Raw genomic sequence first — 27585 nt, 5'->3', positions numbered from 1 at the left:
TTAAAAGCTTGCCCAAATCAATTTCCTAATTGGTACATAATTATAATAATAAAAATAATTTTAAAATGGCATTTATTTTGAACAATGTATAACCATTCATTCTCATAATGGTGAAAAATGGCCTTAATAAAGGATTAAAAGCTGGAGAGAGACGGAGGGATTCTCAGAGCCACCAGCCCAAGTGAAGATTGCTGCTTGCTGCAATGGAAAAGGGAGACAGTTAGCATTGGGTTAATGTTTACCATGTTTTACTCTCTGGGATAGGCATTTTATTTACAATACCTCTTAAGGGAATATTTTATTTATTTCATTTTCTCTAGGCTGAGATCCTTGCAGAGAAACTGACATGCACAAAAAAAGTCCTTTGAGTTAAATTGGTCACTTTATAAGAGATCCAGATTTCTCCCCAAGTAGAGAAATTTGCGTAAGACAGAATGTGGAAGACAAACTACCCATTGGAAGCACCTGCAAAATCACTCAGTAGGGATACCCTCCTAACCCCGGGCAAGTGAGGTCTTCTTTCAGTAAATAGTTTCCAGGAGGATGGACTTAGAATGAAGCTACCTTGAGGGGACACGTAGGCTACTAGCATTCAGGAACAACCTGCTAGAGACAATACAGGAAGTGTGTGTGAAATGACCCAAAAGATAAGAGGGTAGAGAAACCCTAATGGAAGGACAGATAGTGTGAATAAAGGTAGATTCCAAAAAGAATGAGCTAGCACATTGTGTAAAGATGAGGAGAGAATTAGGGCTCTGGAGGAGAGATCTGAGGAAACCACCCAGAATGTAGCACAGAGAGATACAAAGAAGAAGAATTTGGATGAGTCATGAAAAGCTTGGAGGACAGGCTAAGAAGGTCCCGCAGTGTCTAACTGAATTCTAGAAGGAAAGGCTAGGGAGACTGGGATAGAGGCCATATGTGGAGGAATGTGGGTGAGAACTTGCTAAACTGAGGAAAAACACTCTTCCCCCAGTGGAAAAGGCACACTGAGTTCAGAGTAGTGATGGTAAATACAACCACATCCACCGCTAGACACTCTTTGGTGAACTATAGGGTATTAAAGACAAAGAGAAAAATTCTAAAAGCAAACTGGGACAACAAATCTGTATTTGTAGCAGGAAAAAGCATGAGGTTCAGGTTTTGACTGTACTGCTTGCTGCCTGTGTCATCTTAAGTAGGTCACCTACCTGCTTTGAGCCTCAGAGGACATCTTGTCATTGGCTAATGGGAGTAGAAGTGGCTAGTAACAAGAACAATGACTACCACATGAGGTTTTGTGAGCCCTGAAATATTTCCAGAGAATAAATGTAAAAGCATTTTAAGTCATTAAACAAATGGGCCAGGCACGGTGGCTCACGCCTGTAATCCCAGCACTTTGGGAGGCCGAGGCGGGTGGATCACCTGAGGTCGGGAGTTTGAGACCAGTCTGACCAACATGGAGAAACCCTGTCTCTACTAAAAATGCAAAATTAGCCGGGCATGGTGGCTCATGCCTGTAATCCCAGCCACTCAGGAGGCTGAGGCAGGAGAATCACTTGAACCCGGGAGGTAGAGTTTGCAGTGAGCCAAGATTGTGCCATTGCACTCCAGCCTGGGCAACAAAAGTGAAACTCCATCTCAAAAAAAAAAAAAAAAAAAAAAAAAAAGATAGTTACCTTATGATAGAAAGGCATAATGCATTTCTATTAAACATATTTGACTCAACCCTTACAGTATTGCCTCTTCAAGAGCAGGATTTTATTTTCTTCTTTTTGTGTTTTCCAGGCATAGTGTTCTGCCCATAGTCTCATAGTCTGTATCCCCCAAAATAGCCATTAGGTGCTTTTGGATGAGACACTCAAACTTTTTCTGGGATCATGTGATAGAACTTGGTTTCCAGGGGTGCCCACATTTCACAGGCATGAGCCTGGGCAGCCTTACTCCTCTGTTGGTCAGGAAGAGTTAATCTTTCAAAGATAAACATTTACGCTTCATGGGTGCCTTTCCTCTTTCCCGCTTTCAATCCACAGTGAAGTAAATTGTTTTAAATTTGCAAAGATTATTTTAGAGTATCTAAGGGAACCTGGGGTAACAGCTCTGTACCCACTAGGTAATTATATGCTGATACTTGGTCTCATATTATTCACTGGGCACTGGTTCAGAGCATGAATCACTTTTTCAGACACTCCATCCTTCTGGTGAAAGGCTGGCTTTTCCTGTAATCCAGTCATTGAGGTCATTATCCTTGCTGGTTTACTCTCATTTTCTCCCTCCAATTTTAGACTAAATCATTTATCTTACTAAAATCATCACTGGAAAAGGAGGGTTCTTTCCTATTGGGAACTCAGGGTTCTGTCTTATCTTAAAGCTCCAGCCTTTCTCCCATGATGCATTGTTTATGCAGCCAGAGTCCCAGAGAATTCCCTGAGCTGGGCTTGCCTCTGCCCTGGCCTTCTTAACAGCCAGGAGCAGACAGTGCCTGACCAAATGCCTCATCCTTTTGCATAGCTTGTCTTTAGGGCTCTTGCCTTAGGCCATTCTCTGCATGAATATATTTCCCCCATTTTTTTGGCTTTAAAAGCCATTGCTGTTTCATAGATTTGCCTCCCAGAATCACCATCCCAGCATTTCCAGACTCCCCTGCCAAGTTTCCAGAGCACCCTCCCTTATTGTTACTTTTTAGATAAGGTGAAGAAACAATAGCATATCAACAGTTCAGCTGCACCTCAGTTCCTCTTGCCTCAGCCAGACAAATGATATTCTCAAATTAATTTTAAAAGATTTTTGTTTTTCATACTCATGCTATGATTTGTTCAAGTGAATCATAACATTTTAGAGCGGGTAGGCAATTAAAAGTAAATCTAGTACAACTCCTCCAATGTTTTTGACTGTGGCAACCAAGTTCCACAGTGAAATGTTCTTTTGACTGTGTTGCATTACCTCACTTTTGAACAGAGGAAACTAAGTTTTACCAAATAAACAATTTCCAAAGGGTTATTTCAAACCTGGTGGACAGCCATTTTTCGATAGAAACCATACAATAGATTGATATTAACAGAAACGTAGTAGCTTTTTCTTATGTGAGTAAAATTTCTTTAATGATCAAATATTCTCCATTTTTAAAAGAGAAACTGTAAACATTGGAATAAATATAGCTGTACTGAAGAGTTGTGAAAACGTACATAGAATTCTCTTCCACTCTGTTTCCCCTGTTATTTGCATCTCACTGGGGACATTAGTCTAAACTAAGAATTTACCATTTGTACGTTACTACTGACTGCATTCCAGACTTCAGTCATGTTTCACCAGCTTTTCCACTAAAGTCCTTTTCCTGTTCCTGAACCCATCCATGATCCTGTGTTGCATTTAGTCATTGTGTCTCCTTAGTTTGCTCTATTCTGTGACCCGGTCTTAGTCTTCCCTGGCTTTTCATGATCTTGATACTTTTGAAGAGTACTAGCTAGGTATTTTATAGAATGTGCCTTGTGTGTCTGTCTGATGCTTTTGTCGTGGTTGGACTGGAGTTAAAATTTTGAGACTACCACATAGGATATGTGCTCTGTGGTAGTTGGTATTATATGAGGGCATATAATACCAACAGAGTTCATCACGGGTCTTATTTTTTGATGTACAGTTTAATCCTCTTCCCTTTAATAAAGGCAGTTATTTTAATTGATTTTATATTCTTTTGCTTTTTCCTGTTCCTTTCCACCCTTCTCCCCCTTCTCTAGAAAACTCTTCTTAGTATTATGTTTCTACAAGTCTGCTTATTGATATATGTGCCATTTCTATTAGGAGAAGTCAACTTAAATCAACTTAAAGAGAGGTTTATGTCCTTCTCTTACCATCAGGGTGATAAAACATGGAAGTAATGGAGAACCCAGGGACCATTTCCTGGAGGATGGAGGGAAGAGAAGACAGCCCCTTCTTTTAATTGATTAGGTATTTCCGAGTGTTGGGCCATTTGGTCTTGAAGGTTCCAATTCTGAGATTCTCTGAACATTTGTCACTTGACTATTTCATAATGTACCACGCCTACCACGAGGCCACTTCTGGCAAGCAACAATCAGTCGTTTTGAAGTAATAAGTCAGAATGCTTCAGGAATTGGAACTAATGTAGAGAATTTCATTGCTGTGCAATGAACACTAAAGCAGGTAGTAAAAATTAGGGACTTGGGGGAAAATGGAGAAAATCTCTTCTTTAACTCAGTTCCTTTTCTTCAAGTAATCAGGAAAGTCCTTTTGAAAGCTGGGCCTAACCTTTTGCCTCTGCTCATGGAGGTTACACACTCATGTGTATAAACGAAAGTGTGTTCTTGCTAGGCAGTTTCTTTGACTTTTTATGGAGTCGAACATGTCAAGCTTGTCTAACAGTGATTCCGCACTCTCAGCCCATGATGAATACTTGCTCCACCCGCTTAACAATTGCTATATTGAATTTCTTCAGGTTTGGTGTTAGAATACTTTCAGTTGTTGTTGTTGAAGACTGAAACTATTTCAGATTTGAAATCAACTAAGATTTATTGAACATGTAATACATGCTACACTGTACTTGAGGCTTCCTGTGCATTATTATTTAGTCATCACATGAAGTAGAAATTATTGCTATCCTAATTTTGCAGTGGAGAAAGTAAGTATAAAGAAGTTATGCAACCATCTTAACGTTGCTGAGCTCCTTAGTGGTAAGACTGGGACTTAAACCAAGTTCTATGACTCTAGAGCTGTTTGTTTTTAACCACTGTGCCATACTATCTATTGAATTAGTCCCACCTATAAATTCTACCTGTTAGTCCTATAAAGCCACATTGATTGAATCTAATCCTTTTTCTACACAATAGCCCTTTAAGTATTTGTTTAGAATGACCATATTCCTGTGGATCTTTTCTTCTAGTCTTACTTTTTTTTTTAGTTCTTTTAACTGTTGCCAGGTACAAATTCTTTAGGGATTTTTCTGTCTTCTTTATACTACTTTGTTTGTTTTATGGTTAGGCTCCTGTTTGTCAATTTAATTCTGAGCTGTGTAGAAAGAACTGAACATAGTGCATTTGAGTTTTGTCTAATGAGAACTCCTCTCATTTTTGGATGCCACACTTGCAACCTCTGTTAGTCAGCGTTCTCTAATAGGGACAGAACTAATAGGATATAGTTCTCTATAATAGGATAATAGGATATAAAGGAGAGTTTATGTTATATACATGAGTTTATTAAGAACTAATAGGATCTCTCTCTCTCTCCATATATATATATTATATAATATATATATAATATATATATAATATATATATTATATATATATTATATAATATATATATAATATATATATTATATATATTATATATATATTATATAATATATATATACACACACACACACACACACACACACACACATACAGGGGAGTTTATTAAGTAGTATTAACTCACATGATCACAAGGTCCCACAATAGGCCATCTGAGTCCCAAAGCTGAAGAACTTTGAGGGCAGGAAGCATCCAGCACAGAAGAAAGATGTAGGCTGGGAGGCTAATCCAGTCCAGCCTTTTCACATTTTTCTGCTGCTTTATATGCTGGCCGTGCTGGCAGCTGATTAGATGGTGCCCACCCAGATTAAGGGTGGGTCAGCCTTTCCCAGCCCACTGACTCAGATGTTAATCTCCTTTGGCAGCACCCTCACAGACACACCCAGGATCAATACTTTGTAATCAAGTTGATCACTTTAATCCAATCAAGTTGACACTCAGTATTAACCATCACAAGTCCACCCCTTGTCAACTTGAACCCATAAACATCTCCTGAGATCATACATAATCTTCAAATAAAGACAATAATAAGGTCATAATTATGCCTAACATGATACAACTATCCTTTGTACAACTGGAAATGCGCCAATCCCCAGCCCAAATACTATTACACAAAGTTAACGATACTTAAATGCTGATATGAGGTCAATAAATCTTATGTCACATAATAAAGGAAAAAGAGAATAAAATGAAAATGTTTTCTTAGTACAAGTTTATACATATATGTACAGGCTAAAATATGTTTTTAGCAAAAGAAGGAGGAAATAATCATGACAATTACAGTCTTCGTTTTTGCAACTGATCATGTGGTCATAGCTGGTACTAATGACTACCTTCTTCTACTACCCATTCTGTATTCCTTCTGCCTTCAGCAAACACCTCAGCATGTCATGGTGTTTTCCCTGGTGGAGTGACCCAAACCTTCATTCCTGAAGGGTCTGGGCCATTTGTAGTCCTGCCGGGATTGGGCTATTTTAGTTTCTCGTTGACCTTAATCACAAGGCATGGTAATACTAAGAGATGCCCCCAAGAATCTCCTGTATTTCATGCATACTCTTCCTTACTTCCATTGTGGAGTTGTAGACTGATTTCATCTTGATAGCCTGGGTCAGTCACCCCAGCCAACACTGTAACTCCCTTCTTAGCCTGTTGACTTAAAGGTAGGAGGAACCCAAAGTGTCCAGGTGGGAATCTTAACTTCCAGTTTAATGGAATTGTTGTGTCTCCTGGTGGCAGCATTCCTTCCTCTGGAACTAAGACCTCTAGGCCAGCAGAACATAAAGTTCAAATGAACAGAAAGCAAAAATTTTGTTAGTGGATCACTAGGGGTGATGGTGAGTGGTGCCACTTCCATTTCCACCCCTTGATTCCTGGACCCGTGAATCCTGGCTATGGGAGAAACAGTGCCATATATTGGATGCTGATTCAGAACATACACAGCTTTCTGGAGAACTTTGCCCCAACCCTGCAAAGTATTGTCATCTAGTTGGCATTGTAATTGTGACTTCAAAAGGCCATTCCACTGTTCTGTCAATCCAGCTGCTTCAGGATGATGGGGAACATGGTAAGACCAGTAAATTCCATGAGCATGAGCCCACTGCTGCACTTCTTTAGCTATAAAGTGAGTGCCTTGGTCAGTGGCAATGTTGTGTGGAATACCATGATGGTAGATAAGGCCTTCCGTGAGTCCACAGATGGTAGTCTTGGCAGAAGCATTGTGTGCAGGATAGGCAAACCCATATCTGGAGTGAGTATTTCAGTGAGGACAAAAACCTCTGCCCTTTCTATGATGAAAGAGTTCCAGTATAATCAACCTGCCACCAGGGAACTGGCCGATCACCCCAAGGAATGATGCCATATCGAGGGCTCAGTGTTGGTCTCTGCTGCTGGCAAGTTGGGCACTCAGTAGTGGCTGTAGCCAGGTCAGCCTAGGTGAGTGGAAGTCCATATTGCTGAGCCCATGAGTAACCTCCATCCCTGCCACCATAGCCACTTTGTTCATGGGCCCATTGGCGATGACAGGGGTGGCTGGGGAAAGTGGTGTCCACAGAAGGGGTCGTCCTATCCACTTGATTATTAAAATCCTCCTCTGCTGAGGTCACCCGTTGGTGAGCACTCACATGGGATACAAACATCTTCACAGTTTTTGACCACTCAGAGAGGTCCATCTACATACCTCTTCCCCAAATTTCTTTGTCACCAATTTTCCAATCATGCTTCTTCCAAGTCCCTGACCATCCAGCCAAACCATTGGCTACAGCCCATGAATCAGTGTATAATCGCACGTCTGGCCATTTCTCCTTCCATGCAAAGTGCACAACCAAGTGCACTGCTTGAAGTTCTGCCCACTGGGAAGATTTCCCTTCACTGCTGTCCTTCATGGATGTCCTAGAAAGGGGCTATAGTGCTGCAGCTGTCCACTTTTGGGTGATGCCTGCATATTGTGCATAACCATCTTCAAACCAGGCCCTAGTCTTCTCTTCCTCTGTCAACTGATCATAGGGAACTCCTCATGAGGCCATCGGTGCAGGCTGGGAGAGAGAAGGCCTGGTGGCAGGAGTAGAGACTATGGGCATTTGAGCCACTTTCTCATGTAACTGACTTGTGCCTTCAGGACCTGCTAGAGCCCAGTTACATTTATACCACTTCCATTCAATGATGGAATGTTGCTGTGCATGACCCACTTTATGGCTAGATGGGTCAGAAAGCACCCAGTTCATGATAGGGAGTTCAGGTCACATGGTGACTTGATGACCCATAGTTAAATGTTCAGTTTCCACCAAAGCCCAGTACCAGGCCAAGAGCTGTCTCTCCAAAGGAGAGTAGTTATCTGCAGAAGATGGCAGGGCCTTGCTCCAAAATCCTAGAGGCCTCCACTGTGATTCACCTATGGAAGCCTGCCAAAGGCTCCTAACAGCATCCTTATCTGTCACTGACACCCCAGGCACCATTGGATCTGTTGGGTCACATGGCCCAAGTGGCAGAGCAGCTTGCACAGCAGCCTGGACCTGCTGCAGAGCCTTCTCCTGTTCTGGACCCCCTCAAAACAGGCAGCTTTTTGGGTCACTCAATAAATGAGTCGGAGTAACACACCCAAATGACGAATATGTTGCCTCCAAAATCCAAACAGGCCCACTAGATGTGCCTCTTTCTGGGTTGTAGGAGGGGCCAAATGCAGCAATTTATCCTTCACCTTAGAAGGAGTATCTTGACAGGCCCCACACCACTGGACCCCTAGAAATTTTACTGAGGTAGAAGGTCCCTGAACTGTAGTTGTATGTATTTCTCATTCTCTGGCATACAAATGTCTCACAAATAAGTCCAGTGTGTTTGCTACTTCTTTTTTTTTTTTTTTTTTTTTTTTTTTCGATATTTAAAATTCTTATTTTAATACTAAATCTTTGAAATCAGTGTATATTTTATGCTTACAAGACATCTGAATTTGGACTTAGTCACATTTCAAGTGCTCATTAGTTAGTGACTACCTTAGTGAACAGTGTAGATGTAGATTATGAACTTTTTAGGAAAAGACAATAGCATGTGGACTCCACAAGAAATTGTCTTTTTTTTTTTTTTTCTTTTTTTTTTTTTCTTTTATTATTATTATTATTATTATTATTATTATTATTATACTTTAGGTTTTATGGTACATGTGCGCAATGTGCAGGTAAGTTACATATGTATACATGTGCCATGCTGGTGCGCTGCACCCACCAACCTGTCATCTAGCATTAGGTATATCTCCCAATGCTATCCCTCCCCCCTCCCCCCACCCCACAACAGTCCCCAGAGTGTGATGTTCCCCTTCCTGTGTCCATGTGTTCTCATTGTTCAATTCCCACCTATGAGTGAGAATATGCGGTGTTTGGTTTTTTGTTCTTGTGATAGTTTACTGAGAATGATGATTTCCAATTTCATCCATGTCCCTACAAAGGACGTGAACTCATCATTTTTTATGGCTGCATAGTATTCCATGGTGTATATGTGCCACATTTTCTTAATCCAGTCTATCATTGTTGGACATTTGGGTTGGTTCCAAGTCTTTGCTATTGTGAATAATGCGGCAATAAACATACGTGTGCATGTGTCTTTATAGCAGCATGATTTATAGTCCTTTGGGTATATACCCAGTAATGGAATGGCTGGGTCGAATGGAATTTCTACTTCTAGATCCCTGAGGAATCGCCACACTGACTTCCACAAGGGTTGAACTAGTTTACAGTCCCACCAACAGTGTAAAAGTGTTCCTATTTCTCCACATCCTCTCCAGCACCTGTTGTTTCCTGACTTTTTAATGATTGCCATTCTAACTGGTTTGAGATGGTATCTCATTGTGGTTTTGATTTGCATTTCTCTGATGGCCAGTGACGGTGAGCATTTTTTCATGTGTTTTTTGGCTGCATAAATGTCTTCTTTTGAGAAGTGTCTGTTCATGTCCTTCGCCCACTTTTTGATGGGGTTGTTTGTTTTTTTCTTGTAAATTTGTTGGAGTTCATTGTAGATTCTGGATATTAGCCCTTTGTCAGATGAGTAGGTTGCGAAAATTTTCTCCCATTTTGTAGGTTGCCTGTTCACTCTGATGGTAGTTTCTTTTGCTGTGCAGAAGCTCTTGAGTTTAATTAGATCCCATTTGTCAATTTTGGCTTTTGTTGCCATTGCTTTTGGTGTTTTAGACATGAAGTCCTTGCCCATGCCTATGTCCTGAATGGTAATGCCTAGGTTTTCTTCTAGGGTTTTTATGGTTTTAGGTCTAACATTTAAGTCTTTAATCCATCTTGAATTGATCTTTGTATAAGGTGTAAGGAAGGGATCCAGTTTCAGCTTTCTACATATGGCTAGCCAGTTTTCCCAGCACCATTTATTAAATAGGGAATCCTTTCCCCATTTCTTGTTTTTGTCAGGTTTGTCAAAGATCAGATACTTGTAGATATGTGGCATTATTTCTGACGGCTCTGTTCTGTTCCATTGATCTATATCTCTGTTTTGGTACCAGTACCATGCTGTTTTGGTTACTGTAGCCTTGTAGTATAGTTTGAAGTCAGGTAGTGTGATGCCTCCAGCTTTGTTCTTTTGGCTTAGGATTGACTTGGCGATGCGGGCTCTTTTTTGGTTCCATATGAACTTTAGAGTAGTTTTTTCCAATTCTGTGAAGAAAGTCATTGGTAGCTTGATGGGGATGGCATTGAATCTGTAAATTACCTTGGGAAGGATGGCCATTTTCATGATATTGATTCTTCCTACCCATGAGCATGGAATGTTCTTCCATTTGTTTGTATCCTCTTTTATTTCCTTGAGCAGTGGTTTGTAGTTCTCCTTGAAGAGGTCTTTCACATCCCTTGTAAGTTGGATTCCTAGGTATTTTATTCTCTTTGAAGCAATTGTGAATGGGAGTTCACTCATGATTTGGCTCTCTGTCTGTCTGTTATTGATGTATAAGAATGCTTGTGATTTTTGCACATTGATTTTGTATCCTGAGACTTTGCTGAAGTTGCTTATCAGCTTAAGGAGATTTTGGGCTGAGACAATGGGGTTTTCTAGATATACTATCATGTCATCTGCAAACAGGGACAATTTGACTTCCTCTTTTCCTAATTGAATACCCTTGATTTCCTTCTCCTGCCTAATTGCCCTGGCCAGAACTTCCAACACTATGTTGAATAGAAGTGGTGAGAGAGGGCATCCCTGTCTTGTGCCAGTTTTCAAAGGGAATGCTTCCAGTTTTTGCCCATTCAGTATGATATTGGCTGTGGGTTTGTCATAAATAGCTCTTATTATTTTGAGATACGTCCCATCAATTCCTAATTTATTGAGAGTTTTTAGCATGAAGGGTTGTTGAATTTTGTCAAAGGCCTTTTCTGCATCTATTGAGATAATCATGTGGTTTTTGTCTTTCGTTCTGTTTATATGCTGGATTACATTTATTGATTTGCGTATATTGAACCAGCCTTGCATCCCAGGGATGAAGCCCACTTGATCATGGTGGATAAGCTTTTTGATGTGCTGCTGGATTCTGTTTGCCAGTATTTTATTGAGGATTTTTGCATCAATGTTCATCAAGGATATTGGTCTAAAATTCTCTTTTTTTGTTGTGTCTCTGCCAGGCTTTGGTATCAGGATGATGCTGGCCTCATAAAATGAGTTAGGGAGGATTCCCTCTTTTTCTATTGATTGGAATAGTTTCAGAAGGAATGGTACCAGCTCCTCCTTGTACCTCTGGTAGAATTCGGCTGTGAATCCATCTGGACCTGGACTTTTTTTGGTTGGTAAGCTATTGATTATTGCCACAATTTCAGCTCCTGTTATTGGTCTATTCAGAGATTCAACTTCTTCCTGGTTTAGTCTTGGGAGGGTGTATGTGTCGAGGAATTTATCCATTTCTTCTAGATTTTCTAGTTTATTTGCATAGAGGTGTTTGTAATATTCTCTGACGGTAGTTTGTATTTCTGTGGGATCGGTGGTGATATCCCCTTTATCATTTTTTATTGCATCTATTTGATTCTTCTCTCTTTTTTTCTTTATTAATCTTGCTAGCAGTCTATCAATTTTGTTGATCCTTTCAAAAAACCAGCTCCTGGATTCATTTATTTTTTGAAGGGTTTTTTGTGTCTCTATTTCCTTCAGTTCTGCTCTGATTTTAGTTATTTCTTGCCTTCTGCTAGCTTTTGAATGTGTTTGCTCTTGCTTTTCTAGTTCTTTTAATTGTGATGTTAGGGTGTCAATTTTGGATCTTTCCTGCTTTCTCTTGTGGGCATTTAGTGCTATAAATTTCCCTCTACACACTGCTTTGAATGCATCCCAGAGATTCTGGTATGTTGTGTCTTGGTTCTCGTTGGTTTCAAAGAACATCTTTATTTCTGCCTTCATTTCGTTATGTACCCAGTAGTCATTCAGGAGCAGGTTGTTCAGTTTCCACGTAGTTGAGCGGTTTTGAGTGAGATTCTTAATCCTGAGTTCTAGCTTGATTGCACTGTGATCTGAGAGACAGTTTGTTACAATTTCTGTTCTTTTACATTTATTGAGGAGAGCTTTACTTCCAAGTATATGGTCAATTTTGGAATAGGTGTGGTGTGGTGCTGAAAAAAATGTATATTCTGTTGATTTGGGGTGGAGAGTTCTGTAGATGTCTATTAGGTCCGCTTGGTGCAGAGCTGAGTTCAATTCCTGGGTATCCTTGTTGACTTTCTGTCTCGTTGATCTGTCTAATGTTGATAGTGGGGTGTTAAAGTCTCCCATTATTAATGTGTGGGAGTCTAAGTCTCTTTGTAGGTCACTCAGGACTTGCTTTATGAATCTGGGTGCTCCTGTATTGGGTGCATATATATTTAGGATAGTTAGCTCTTCTTGTTGAATTAATCCCTTTACCATTATGTAATGGCCTTCTTTGTCTCTTTTGATCTTTGTTGGTTTAAAGTCTGTTTTATCAGAGACTAGGATTGCAACCCCTGCCTTTTTTTGTTTTCCATTTGCTTGGTAGATCTTCCTCCATCCTTTTATTTTGAGCCTATGTGTGTCTCTGCACGTGAGATGGGTTTCCTGAATACAGCACACTGATGGGTCTTGAGTCTTTATCCAGTTTGCCAGTCTGTGTCTTTTAATTGGAGCATTTAGTCCATTTACATTTAAAGTTAATATTGTTATGTGTGAATTTGATCCTGTCATTATGATGTTAGCTGGATATTTTGCTCGTTAGTTGATGCAGTCTCTTCCTAGTCTCGATGTTCTTTACATTTCGGTATGATTTTGCAGTGGCTGGTACCGGTTGTGCCTTTCCATGTTTAGCGCTTCCTTCAGGAGCTCTTTTAGGGCAGGCCTGGTGGTGACAAAATCTCTCAGCATTTGCTTGTCTGTAAAGTATTTTATTTCTCCTTCACTTATGAAGCTTAGTTTGGCAGGATATGAAATTCTGGGTTGAAAATTCTTTTCTTTAAGAATGTTGAATATTGGCCCCCACTCTCTTCTGGCTTGTAGGGTTTCTGCCGAGAGATCCGCTGTTAGTCTGATGGGCTTCCCTTTGATGGTAACCCGACCTTTCTCTCTGGCTGCCCTTAACATTTTTTCCTTCATTTCAACTTTGGTGAATCTGACAATTATGTGTCTTGGAGTTGCTCTTCTCGAGGAGTATCTTTGTGGCGTTCTCTGTATTTCCTGAATCTGAATGTTGGCCTGCCTTGCTAGATTGGGGAAGTTCTCCTGGATAATATCCTGCAGAGTGTTTTCCAACTTGTTTCCATTCTCCCCGTCACTTTCAGGTACACCAATCAGACGTAGATTTGGTCTTTTCACATAGTCCCACATTTCTTGGAGGCTTTGCTCGTTTCTTTTTATTCTTTTTTCTCTAAACTTCCCTTCTCGCTTCATTTCATTCATTTCATCTTCCAGGGCTGATACCCTTTCTTCCATTTGATCACATCGGCTCCTGAGGCTTCTGCATTCTTCACGTAGTTCTCGAGCCTTGGTTTTCAGCTCCATCAGCTCCTTTAAGCACTTCTCTGTATTGGTTATTCTAGTTATACATTCTTCTAAATTTTTTTCAAAGTTTTCAACTTCTTTGCCTTTGGTTTGAATATCCTCCCGTAGCTCGGAGTAATTTGATCGTCTGAAGCCTTCTTCTCTCAGCTCGTCAAAGTCATTCTCCGTCCAGCTTTGTTCCGTTGCTGGTGAGGAACTGCGTTCCTTTGGAGGAGGAGAGGTACTCTGGTTTTTAGAGTTTCCAGTTTTTCTGCTCTGTTTTTTCCCCATCTTTGTGGTTTTATCTACTTTTGGTCTTTGATGATGGTGATGTACAGATGGGTTTTTGGTGTGGATGTCCTTTCTGTTAGTTTTCCTTCTAACAGACAGAACCCTCAGCTGCAGGTCTGTTGGAGTACCTGGCCGGCCGTGTGAGGTGTCAGTCTGCCCCTGCTGGGGGGTGCCTCCCAGTTAGGCTGCTCGGGGGTCAGGGGTCAGGGACCCACTTGAGGAGGCAGTCAGCCCGTTCTCAGATCTCCAGCTGCGTGCTGGGAGAACCACTGCTCTCCTCACAGCTGTCAGACAGGGACATTTAAGTCTGCAGAGGTTCCTGCTGTCTTTTTGTTTGTCTGTGTCCTGCCCCCAGAGGTGGAGCCTACAGAGGCAGGCAGGCCTCCTTGAGCTGTGGTGGGCTCCACCCAGTTCAAGCTTCCAGGCTGCTTTGTTTACCTAAGCGAGCCTGGGCAATGGCGGGCGCCCCTCCCCCAGCCTCGCTGCCGACTTGCTGTTTGATCTCAGACTGCTGTGCTAGCAATCAGCGAGACTCCGTGGGCGTAGGACCCTCTGAGCCAGGTGCGGGCTATACTCTCCTGGGGCACCGTTTCCTAAGCCCGTCGGAAAAGCACAGTATTCGGGTGGGAGTGGCCCGATTTTCCAGGTGCCGTCTGTCACCCCTGGAAGGGGAACTCCCTGACCCCTTGCGCTTCCCGAGTGAGGCAATGCCTCGCCCCTGCTTCGGCTGGCGCACGGTGCGCTCACCGACTGACCTGCGCCCACTGTCTGGCACTCCCTAGTGAGATGAACACGGTACCTCAGATGGAAATGCAGAAATCACCCGTCTTCTGCGTCGCTCGCGCTGGGAGCTGTAGACCGGAGCTGTTCCTATTCGGCCATCTTGGCTCCTCCCCCCGTTTGCTACTTCTTGTTCACTGGATCCAGTCAACATAATGTCATCAATGTAATGGACCAGTGTGATATCTTGTGGAAGCAAAAAGCAATCAAGGTCTTTCTAAATAAGATTATGGCACAAAGTGGAGAGTTGATATACCCCTGTGGTAGGACAGTGAAGGTATATTGCTGGCCTTGCTAGCCAAAGGCAAATTGCTTCTGGTGGGCCTTACAGACAGGAATGGAGAAAAAGGCATTTGCCAAGTCAATGGCTGTATACTAGGTACCAGGAGATGTGTTAATTTGCTCAAGAAGTGAAACCACATCTGGTATAGCAGCTGCAATTGGAGTCACAACTTCGTTAAGCTTACAGTAATCCACCGTCATTCTCTAAGATCCATCTGTCTTCTGCACAGGCCAGATAGGGGAGTTGAACGGGGATGTGATGTGAATCATCACCCCTGTGTCTTTCAAGTCCTTGATGGTGGCACTAATCTCCACAATCCCTCCAGGGGTGCAATATTGTTTTTGATTTACTATTTTTCTAGCTAGAAGTAGCTCAATGGCTTCCATTTGGCCTTTCCCACATAGTAGTCCTCACTCTACTAGTCAGGGAGCCAATGTGGGGGTTCTGCCAGCTGCTAAGTATGTCTATGGCAATTATGCATTCTAGCAGTGGGAAAATGACCACAGGATGACTCCTGAGACCCACTGGATCCACTGGACCCACTGTAAGTTGAACCTGAGCTAAAACTCCACTAATTGCCTGACCTCCATAAGCCCTTACTTTGACTGGAGGACTGCCTGACATTTTGGGTCCCCTGTAATCAATGTCAGCTCAGAGCCAGTGTTCAGCAGTCCTTAAAATGTCTGATCATTTCCCTTTCTCCAATGCACAGTTACCCAGGTAAAAGGCCAAAGGTCTCCTTGGGGAAGGATGGGACAAAGATTAACAGCATAAATTGTCAGTAGTGTAGTGGGGTCCTTCGTCAAGGGGACCTGGCCTCCCCTTCATTCAAGTGGTTCTAGGTCTGTAAACTGGCTCAAGTCTGAAAATTGATTGAAGGGTCATGATTATCTGTTTTATAATTCAAATTAGTCTTTTGTCTATTTGACCTGGAGGTTTTCTGCTTCTACAAATTAAGTAGGAATGCATTTATCAATTTTACTTCTAGGAATACCATGATTAATTAACCAATGCCAGAGCTCTACACGAGTCAGACTATTCTGACTGCTGCTTTGCCTCTGCTTTCCATTATGGTAGTTACGCCCACCATACCTCTGACAGTTGAGTGCTACCACTTGGCCCCTGCCACCTTGGGATCCAATTATTCCCATTGTATTTAAATTTTGTAGTTGAGTGACTGTTGTTCCTACTATTAGCTCTGACATACTGAGAAGAGCAATTATAGACCTCTTCAAAGATGCAGGTGCTGCCCTCACAAATCTGTTTTGCAAAGCATTGGTCAAGGGTATATCTTCTGGACCCTCCCAGCTGGGATGAGTAAAGTGACTAATCCACTCTAGGATCCCAATCTCCCTAAGCCTTTGAATCCCTTCCTCCACATTAAACCAAGGGAGATCAGGCATTTCCAGCTTGCTCACAGTGGGCCATCTTTTAACTTATATTTCAACTAACCAAGCAAATAAACTATTTGAACCTTTTTTTTAACTCTCTGAGCTGCAACATTAAATGCAGAGTCCCTATTTAGTGGGCCCAAATCAATAAATTCAGCCTGATCCAACTCTATGTTCCTTCCACCATTATTCCATACCCTTAATATCTATTCCCATGTCTGTTCTCCAGATTTCTGCTAATATAAATTAGAAAACCCAAGCAATTCTTTTTTAGTGTGGTGCACCTCCTCATGGGTCACACTCTGAACCTCACCTCTGGGGCCTGCTAGGACTTTAGTCTAGTTATAGGTCTAGAAGCAGACAGGAGTGTTGAGGATGGCTCCTGAGGAGAATCAACATTATCTTGCCTGGAAACTGCCTCAGGGGGGCCTTCCCTGTTGCTTCAGGCAGTGCAGGGTTTATCTACTCAGACAAAGGTGGAAAGGTTGATGGCAACATGAGCTGGGGAAGGGATGTTGCTACTACTGGGGATGGGGAAGATGTTTCTTCTGGCAAAAATGGTTCATCAGGATTTAAAAGCTCAGTGTCCCCAGCTTCATCAGGGTCCTCCCATACATCCCCATTCCTAGTTGCAGGGTCCCATTCTTTTCCAATCAATGCCTTCACTTTAACAGTAGACACCTGGCAAGGCTGTGCATGCACTTTTTGTTGCAGGTCAGCCACTCGCATAAGAGCTTGTGTCTATTTTTCTATAATTTCAGCTCTTTCTCTACAGGAGATAAGACTGTCACTCAGGGCAATCTTAGCAGATTTGAGGCTCAGTAGCTGCTTCTGAAGCCAGGAGTTAGAATCCCTGAGTTCCTCATTTTCTTTCATGACTTTGTCCGGTGAACTTAGGAGCAACCAACCAACTTCATTAGGTTCCTTGGTTCTCCACTTATGATCAAAGGTATTATGTATAGAGTCACTAAATTCCTTGCCTCTCACGAGTGGTGAGTCAGGAGTGTCAAATGCATTTATTTTGCATAACTCTTTAAACAGTTCATGCTAAGGACTATCAGTGTTCTCCATACTGTTAGAAGTAGAGTCCTTAGCATTTTTGGGTCTAATCGTATTAAGCAGCTAGCTCCAGAAACCCCAAAACCAAAGAAAGAACTCCATCCTTAATATTCTGTTCCTCTAGAACCACTCCTGGTACCAAAATCTGTATTAGTCAGGGTTCTTTAGAGAGACAGAACTAATGGGATATACATATATATATATATATATATATATATATATATATATATATATGTAAAGGGAAGTTTATTAAGTGGTATTGACTCACATGATCACAAGGTTGTGCAATAGGCCATCAGCACACTGAGGAGCAAGGAAGCCAGTCCGAGTCCCAAAGCTGAAGAACTTAGAGTCCAATGTTCAATGGCAGGAAGCATCCAGCACAGGAGAAAGATGTAAGCTGGAAGGCTAATCCAGTCTAGCCTTTTCAAGTTTTTCTACCTGCTTTATATTCTAGCCGTGCTGGCAGCTGAGTAGATGGTGCCCGCCCAGATTAAGGGTGGATCTGCTTTTCTCAGCCCACTGACTCAAATGTTAATCCCCTTTGGCAGCACCCTCACAGATACACCCAAGATCAATACTTCAATCCAATCAAGTTGACACTTAATATTAACCATCACACAGCCCAAGAATCTTGGGCCAGAGTCCCTGACTCTCCTTGTGCTTTTAGTCAATGGAAACTCCTGATGCTTTTTCATTTGCATCTCTGGATTCTATTTCGTTCTTCCTGTGCTGTGTAACTGGTTCTTTGGAATCAAGTGGAGAACCTGTTAGTTTTTACCTTGTTGCATTGGCTTATTGTTCTAGGTTTGTTTTAGCCTAATAAACTTGTGTTTTATTCTTTTTTTTTTTTTTAAATCTTAACTCTCATTCAAATTATTTATTGTAATTTCCAACCTCATGACATCTTCAAATTTGTAAAGTTAATAAAAGGTATGTATTGTGATAATCTCATTTCATGTTATTCTGGTGTTATTGAATATATTTGAGGAGAAATAGATTAGGATAGTATAAGTTGGGGTACCTGTGGATCAGACCCTGGAAGACTTGGTAGAGGTAATCTATTTGGGAGGTGATCCCAGGAAGCACAGATGAGGACTTGGGGGAAAATGGGGTGAAAGGAAGAAAAGGCAAGACAGTGTGCATTAGTGAAGCTCAATCCTGGTGGAAGCAACTGAAGCTCAGTCCTGCCGGGGCCTCTGGGAAACCATGCAGAACATGCCTTGGAACCTCCTACCCAAGGACAGGAAGGCTGGGGCCAACTTTTATCCACCAAGGGTTTTGGTTTGCACCAGAGGGTGTTGTCATTTCGTTCCACAATACACTTCTGCACTGTTCCTGCTGTTTCTCCATGTGGCAGGGAGAACTCTCATGCAGAGAAAAAGAGAGATGCAGGAAGTTGAGGTGGGAAGCTGTTTGCATGTTGGAAATTGTCTAGTACACTTGTTGGTGAACTTGGGCCTGAGGACACATGTTCATATTCTTGTGGATCGTCAGAATTTTATCTGTTTCTTTAATTGAAAGACCTGTGATTAGACTATAAACTGTATGAGGGTCAGGACTGTGTTAGCCTTGTGCTCTGCTCAGTCACCAAGATCAAGCACAGTGTTTAGCATGTTGTTGGTGCTGACTTAATTTTTGTTGAATTAATGAATAAAGTTCTAGAAAAGAATTAATTAATTAATTAATTATTCTATAAAAACAAGGTTTCACTATGTTGACCAGGCTGGTTTCGAACTCCTGGCCTCAAATGATCCTCTCACCTCAGCCTTCTAAAGTGCTGGAATTAGAGGCATGAGCCACCACACCCAGGCTAAGAACTATAATTTTTAAAGGCAATATAGTTTCAGTTCTGTCTCCAGATGCTTTTTCAGTGTCTTACCACTACTGAGCATGTAACATAGTTGTTTGATTAGTTGTTTTATGTTAAAGCAACGTGTAGACCTATTAGTTTGTTATAGTCTTAAATTCTACACCTTTAAATTTAAGTTCACAGGTGTCAGTATGGATTCTAACAAATCTTTAGTGTAAATAACAGAAGACAAAAACTTCTCCATGTATTAAGTGAAGACGTTTTTAGTAGTTTGTAATTTGCTGCTGCTCAAAGAAGTTCAGAAAATTGCAGTGGATTTCCAAGTCAGTAGTTACATGCTTTATACTAAAAAAAAAAAATTCTCCAGTTGAATGTTGTTGCTATGTTTATCCTGTGTGTTTGTGGTGAGTCATCCTGTTTATAACCCTTACTGCTAATGCCATATTATTAAACTCTTAAGTGGCAGTGGAAATTGGATAATAAGTTTACTCTCCTCCATGAGGTTTCAGAGAAGGGCCAAAGGATGAAATGAGAACACATTGCTTTGCCTCTTTGCTTCTCCTGTCAAAGCTAGTCAGGACTGTAAAAGTGCTTATACTTTAAAATACTTTAGCCTCTGTATTGGGAAGAGGGAAGTTGCTGTGGTTCTGAGTGATAAAGTAGGACTGTTTTGGAAGTCTCATGAACCACTGTTTAAAGCAGCACTCACACAATTAATTGTGTCTCTGAGTTATGAACAGTGTGTGAATTTTGAGTGATTTGTGGCTTTAGTTGTGAGATTCAGTTCTCTCCCTTCAGAATAGGAACCGATGGGCAGAAAAGGAACAATCGTGGTGCATGTGGTGTAGAGGGGTAAGAACAGCTCTCCAGCTCCCTCACTTACCCATCCTGTGTTCTGGGGTTAATTTTCATGAGCTGCAGGCTCATGTGTAAAAATCTTCTTTCCCATGGTGTATATGAAGTGAGTTTTGTGTCTAAATTCTTAGTAAGTGCTGAATAAATATATATTTTTTCTGTATTTTAACAGCCAAGACTATTTAAGAATAGAAAGTCCTAAATATTAAAATTCTTAACTTAGAGTACTTATAACGGCCTTTCTCCATGTTAGCCTACTTAATCCTGAATAGCCTTGTTTTACAAATGTGGAAACCACACTTTAGAGAAGCAGCAGGCTCAAGTAGGTGGGAAGGCAGGCTTGTTTTTCAACATTGTAAGATCTTGGGCAGCCATAAAAAAAGAATGAGTTCATGTCCTTTGCAGGGACATGGCTGAAGCTGGAAGCCATCATTCTAAGCAAACTAATGCAGGAACAGAAAACCAAACACTGCATGTTCTCACTCATAAGTGGGAGTTGAACAATGAGAACACATGGATACAGGGAGGGAAGAATCACACACCGGGGCCTCTCGGTGGGTGGAGGACAAGGGAAAGAAGACTATTAGGACAAATACCTAATGCATGCGGGGCTTAAAATGTAGATGACGGGTCAATAGGCGCAGCAAACCACCATGGCACGTGTACACCTATATAACAAACCTGCATGTTCTGCACGTGTATCCCAGAACTTAAAGTAAAAAAAAAAAAAAAAAGAAAAAAAAGATATTGGATACATTTAGCAGATTTATCGAATATACACCATGTACACATACACCATGTGCAATGCAGTGTATGAAGTAGTTGCTACAGTTCAGACCAGTCAGAAATGAATGCTGCTCTCAAGGAATTTATAATCTAATGAGCAAGATAAGATACATACATACATACATATATATATGTATATATATATATATATATAAAATATAACACAAGGTAGAAAGTGATAAGGGCTAAATCAAAAGATATGGTGACATGTTGTGGGAGGATGAAGATTTTAATTTCCTGTTTTGAGTGATGAGGAAAGCTTCTTAATTGAGATGGCATTTGGCCTGAAAGATTTGTGCCTGTAGGGAAGGACATGTAGACTTGTCGGGCCCAATATGCACCTTTATGATAAATTAGTTCCTAGGGTAATGTTTGGTGTGCCAAGTTCAGTTGCATTTCTTCTTTAAACAGTAATGGAATGTTTAGTATTCTTTCGAGTATAATACTGAGATGAAAGTGCCAAACCTTTGCCCCAGTCCTTTCGGTCTTCTGCAGCTGTTACACAGTAAATCAATGACAACTAAATGTGACAAGGTACCACTGCTGTAAATAACTAATATTTATTTAGTTCTTACTATATGTCAGGTAATGTGCCAACTGCTTTATATTCTATTAATGCATTTAATCTTTTACAGCAATATGAGGTATATATTATTATTGAATATTATTGTCCCCATATATTAGATAAAGTGCTGTGACATAAATCCCCCCAAAGCCCAAAAAACAAACAAACAGGCTGGGCATGGTGGCTTATGCCTGTAATCCCAGCACTTTGGGAGGCCGAGATGGGCGGATCACGAGACCAGGAGATCAAGACCATCCTGGCTAACACAGTGAAACCCTGTCTCTACAAAAAATACAAAAAATTAGCCAGGCGTGGTGGTGGGCACCTGTAGTCCCAGCTGCTCAGGAGGCTGAGGCAGGAGAATGGCGTGAACCCGGGAGGCAGAGCTTGCAGTGAGCCGAGATCGCACTGCTGCACTCCAGCCTGGGCGACAGAGCGAGACTCCGTCTCAAAAAAACAAAACAAAACAATAACAACAACAACAAAAAACAAACAACCCACAATGACTTCTATATATAGTAGACATGTATTTCTCTTTCACCTAATACTCCTAGGTGAGTGGTCCAGGACCATCTTGGCAACTGTGTCATTCTCAGCACATGGCTTCCACGGTTGTTCCAGTAGTCAGCATTTCCTAGTTGGTAGAAAAGGGGTAAAGGGAATACAAGGAAAGTAGATTCTTCCTTCAGGGGGGCTCCTGGAATTTTATAATTACTCTCACTCATATCTCATAGTCATATAGCTTATTGAATCAAATGGTGGCCCTGCAAGCTACATGTCCAAGTCTTTATGTATGTCTTTTTATATAATATCTGGGCACTATAAGTGTGATGTTATTAGGAAAAACGGTCTATGCAAATTAAATTAAGGATCTTGAGATGAGATCGCCTTGGATTACCCAGGTGGGTCCTAAATCTTATTTATCCTTGTACAAGACATACAAATAGAAGGCACACACAGAAGACCACATAAAGACACAGTCAGAAAATGGACTTTTGCTGCCATAAGCCGAGGAGGACTTTGAGCCACCAGAAGCTGGAAGACGCAAAAGAAGATTTTCTCCTAGAGCTTTCAGAGGGAACATGGCTCTGCCCACACCTTGACTTTGGACTTTTGGCCTCCAGAACTATGAGAGTGTAAATTGCTGTTGTTTTAAGCCACCAATTTTGTGTTGATTTGTTGTGGCAGTCACAGGAAACTAATAAACTTGATTCCATGTTGCTGTAAGGAGCCTGAGGAACATGGTGGTTAGTGGGCTGGCCATGTGCCAACCTAAAACTACCTAAAGGAAGAAAAGAATGGATATGGGATGGGGGAGGAGTAACATTATCATATCTCATTTTATAGATGAGGAAGTTGAAGCGCAGAAAAGTTAAGTAACTTGCTCCTTGTCATACATCTAGGAGGAGGCAAGTAAAGCTGTGATTGAAATCTAGACCGTTAGCTACCAACTATACTGCCTTTAAACCCAAGAGATTGTAGAAGCACAGAGAAGAGAATTGTGATTGGCTTTGGAATGCAGAGGAAGAATGGCCAGTTGTTAACCAGGCAGAGAGGAGGGGATGATGGAGAAAGAGGCATTTCTGGCTGGCTGAGGCACAGAGGTATGAAATAGCATGACCAGTTTGTGGGGTAGTTAGAAGCTCAGTTGACCCAGAAATACCCTCTTGACTTCACTGAAAAAAGAATAAGCCTCCCCAGTCTACAGTTCTGTGACTTTTTTCACCTCTAAGGCTGCCTGTGTGGGAAGATGGAGAAAGACCTTATTTATTCAATCCTTTGCCTCTCTCAACCCATATAGAAAGGTCCTTGGTGAAGTCTTCAGATATTTATATGATACAGATCTACTTTTGGAGAAAAGGATGATCTTATAACAGTACAACAGAGTACATTTTAATCATTTTTATAGGATGTTGCTCTCCTAAATGATGTGGAGGTCATAGGGTTAGAGTATTTCTATCTATGCTATATTCATTATTAAGTTTGTATTCTTTAGGAAGTTATTCCCAATCATGTTACACTAATAGAATTTCCCTTGGAAAATGCATTCTTTTGATAATGTATTTCTAGGAACGTGATGTGGTGAGAAACATGGACTGTTTGTGGAAATGAAACTTTGGCTCAGTCAAAATACTTTTCATGAATTAAATATAGCTGTTTGTAAGTAAACCACTCCCCCATCCGCTCTTCTCTTGTGTCATGTATTAGGCATATTAAAATATCAAATCAGTTCCCTTTTTACCTATTCTCTAGTATAAAGTGTCTCCACTGAGAAGGAGGGTATTATATACATATTTATTATTTTACGTGGAAATATGTGTGTATTAATATTGTGTTTCCATGGTTTATGGTAGGTGGGCCTTACTTGTTTTTCTCTCTTCTGAGTATTAAACAGATTAACAAAAGTTATATTTTGTTTATGGAAGTCTCTGTGTTGCTCCATAAGCTTAATAATCATTAACTTATTCAAGCTACCACCAAGAGTTTTAGATAAAAGATTGATTTTTACACTGTGTATTCAAGCCGAAGTCAACTGCTTTTCCTTCCCAGGTGTTGATTTAGTGAGTGAGCAGTTTGAAGATCTTCTCTGAACAGGTGCCCTTGTTTACAGTTTGTGGTTTTCAAGGTAAATACAGCAATTTCAGAATAAAGCAAACATTGCTGGTGGGTGGCAATGTTTGTTTTACAAATGCTTGGAAGTGGTTTAGAAATTGTCTTTTAAAGAAAAAGGTGGATAATAACGCAATAGAGCAGCCCACATGAATAGAGATCCAGTCTCAGTTGGCAAGGCACCATTGACTCACCCTTGTTCTCCTGGAACCTTGCTTGCCCTTTCGCTGCAACTACTGCAAAGAGAGACTTATGGCCTGCAAATGAAAGTGATGCCTCCCCAGGAACCCACTGAGTCCTGGTGCTTCTGTAATGTTTTACTATATGGCTGAGATTGGGGTGTGTGTGTGTGTGTGTGTGTGTGTGTGTGTGTGTGTGTGTGTGTGTGTGTGTGTGTGTGTGTGTTCTGCTGGATGACTTGGAGGTGGTCAAACTTACAGAGACTCTGAAGGGCCATGAAGAACTGGAGGATAACACGCTTATCTAGAGAGTGTCCTATCTTGGAAGTACCCTAAAAATGGCTTTTACTAGCATTTTTGAAAGGGCAGAAGCTTCAGCTCTGTTTAGAAATAGGGCTGTGGACATTTGTCCTTCTGGTTCTATTTAGACAGGCTGCATGAAACACAAGTGCAGTTACAAATTGTTGTAGGAAGCCTCACAGTTATGCAACTTGAACTCTGATTATATCTGCATAATTAAATACCCAGATGTGGGTCCTTAATAATTTTTAAGAGTGTGAAGGGGTCCTGTGACCAAAAAGTTTGAGAAATGCTTGCTAGAGGAACAGTCAGGAAACAGGTTTAGGTTTTTTTTTTTTTTTTTTTTTTTAATACTTTAAGTTCTGGGATACATGTACATAATGTGCAGGTTTGTTACATAGGTATACATGTGCCATGGTGGTTTGCTGCACACATCAACCTGTCATCTACATTAGGTATCCATAAGCTTAGTTCAGCTATAGGGAAAAAGCACATGTTAGAAGCAGTAGATAGGCAAGGATTAGGTAAGAACCATGGTCAGGGACGTATCTCAAAATAATAAGAGCTATCTATGACAAACCCACAGCCAATATCATACTGAATGGGCAAAAACTGGAAGCATTCCCTTTGAAAACTGGCACAAGACAGGGATGCCCTCTCTCACCACTCCTATTCAACATAGTGTTGGAAGTTCTGGCCAGGGCAATTAGGCAGGAGAAGGAAATAAAGGGTATTCAATTAGGAAAAGAGGAAGTCAAATTGTCCCTGTTTGGTCAGGGAAAGTAATTAGAAATCAGGAAATCAGCAGGTATACCAAGGAGGCAGCATGAAATAAGGGAGCAAGAGAAAGCCTATTTTCTGTGAGCTTTCTGAGGGCTCACATTGTATCCCTACCACTGAGCTTATAAAAGCAGGATGTTTGTCAATGACTGAATTGATAAGTATAAATAATGTTGAATCAAACATATGTTGAGAAACATGAGATGAGATGTTTATCGCAGGATTATTTATAATGGAACAAACAAATATATAAAAAGAAGAAAAAGATTTAATACATCGTAATTTATTCTAGGAGGGAATTAATGTTTTCAGGTAATATTTAATGACATTACAAAAGGTGAAATGGAAAAGAGACTTCATGTGAAACTGTGTATATAATACATTTCTGGTTATCTGAAATATATATGCATGTATAAGTGTACACTTTGGCAAATTTGTCTGTCTCTCTAAAGATACATAACAAAATGATAATCATGTTTAACTCTGGGACATGAAAAGAGGTGTGATATTTTCTTTATAGTCTTTTGATTTTCCAAAATGTTTTCAGTGGTGATACATCAATTTTACAGTTAGAAAAAAGTTCAAGTTTTTCACACATACATACATGCTTTTTCTAAGCCACTAGAGAAAGGTTCAGGTCAAGTTTCGTATTGAAAGAGTTTCCTGCCCTAGGCGCAGAACTTTATTTATTTGCCGCCTGTGTGAAACTGCTCTGAACCTCTGGAGGGAGCAGAGGCAGGTGAGAGTTCCAGGCAGAGATGGGCAATGGCAGCCAGATATTGCCTACACTAGAGGAAAGACACAAGTACAAGAAGTTGCTTTAATTTGAGCTGCAATACTTGATGCTCCATGTGAAGAACTTTAACAAACTCCAGGCTCGGAGGCTGGCCTGCTGCAGGGCCATCAAGGAAAGCACAGGAAAGCTTGCAGCAGTGAGAACAACAAAGGAAAGAAGGAATGACTGGGGGACTGGCAGCCTTGTTTTCCCTTTGCCATTTGGGAGGAAAAAAACCTAGGCTTATTATAGGAGGAAAAAATAATAATTAAAAGTATGTATGATGTATTATATATATATGCACATATGCACAGGCATATATACATAGTACTAGCTAATGTTTTCAGTGGTTTCCATTTTCTAGTGCTGTAGAACACAAACGGTCCTATATTGCCTCAATTTTACCTTTTTTTCTTCTCTCTTTAGAATATACAGGAAATCTGTGACATTTAAAAGTGAAAGGACCCTACAAAAAAATTAACACAAAGTGGATCATAGACCTCAGTGTAAGAACTAAAACTATATGACAATTAGAAGCAAACACAGAAGTAAATCTGCATGACCTTGGGTTAGGCAGTGATTTCTTAGATACAACACCAAACCGTAGGAGACAAAAGAAAAAAATGGATAAACTGGACTTCATAAAAATTAAAAACTCTTGTGCTTCAAAGGACACCATCAAGAAAGTGAAAATGCAGTCCAAAGAAAGGGAGAAGATATTTGCAAATAATTTATCTGGTAAGGGACTTGAATCTAGAATATATAAAGAACTCTTATAAATTGATAATAAAAAGACAACCCAATTGAAAAATGGGCAGAGGATCTGAATAGATATTTCTCAAAAAAATACGTAAAAATGGTCAGTAAACGCATGGAAAGATGTTGTCATTAAACATCAGGAAAAATGCAAATAAAAACCACAATGAGATATCACTTGAAATCTGGAATTATAGTTATAAAAAATGAGATAATAAAAAGTATTATCCAGGATGTAGAGATATTGAGACCCCCATAAACTGCTGGTGGGAGTGTAAAATGGTGTAGGACTTTGAAAAACAATCTGGAAGTTCCTCAGAAAGCTATAATAAAATTACCATTTGGTCCAGCAATTTTACCCCTAGTTGAAAATGTATGTCCACACAAAAATTTGTACCCAAATGTTCATAGCAGCATTGTTCATAATAGCTTGAAGTGGAAACAACCCAAATGCTTAGCAGCTGGTGAATGGACAAACACAATGCGATATATCCCTACAGTGGAGCATTATTTAGCTATAAGATGTAATGAACTACTGACACATTCTACAACATAGATCAGCCTTGGAAATATTATGCTAAGTGAAATAATCCATTTATAAAATGCTACATATTCCATGATTCCATTTATATG

General features: G+C 40.6%; 1 protein-coding gene across 2 annotated transcripts in view; it reads left to right on the top strand.

Moving 5' to 3' along the window:
* Positions 1 to 27585, top strand: part of ITPR2 (inositol 1,4,5-trisphosphate receptor type 2) — a 519932-nt gene that overhangs the window by 43283 nt on the left and 449064 nt on the right. The window lies entirely within an intron of this gene.

Source organism: Pongo abelii, chromosome 10 (genome assembly GCF_028885655.2).
Source record: "Pongo abelii isolate AG06213 chromosome 10, NHGRI_mPonAbe1-v2.0_pri, whole genome shotgun sequence".
Taxonomy (NCBI): Eukaryota; Metazoa; Chordata; class Mammalia; order Primates; family Hominidae; genus Pongo; species Pongo abelii.
Note: the sequence above shows the minus strand (reverse complement) of the source record. Positions and strands in the feature narration are given on the sequence as shown.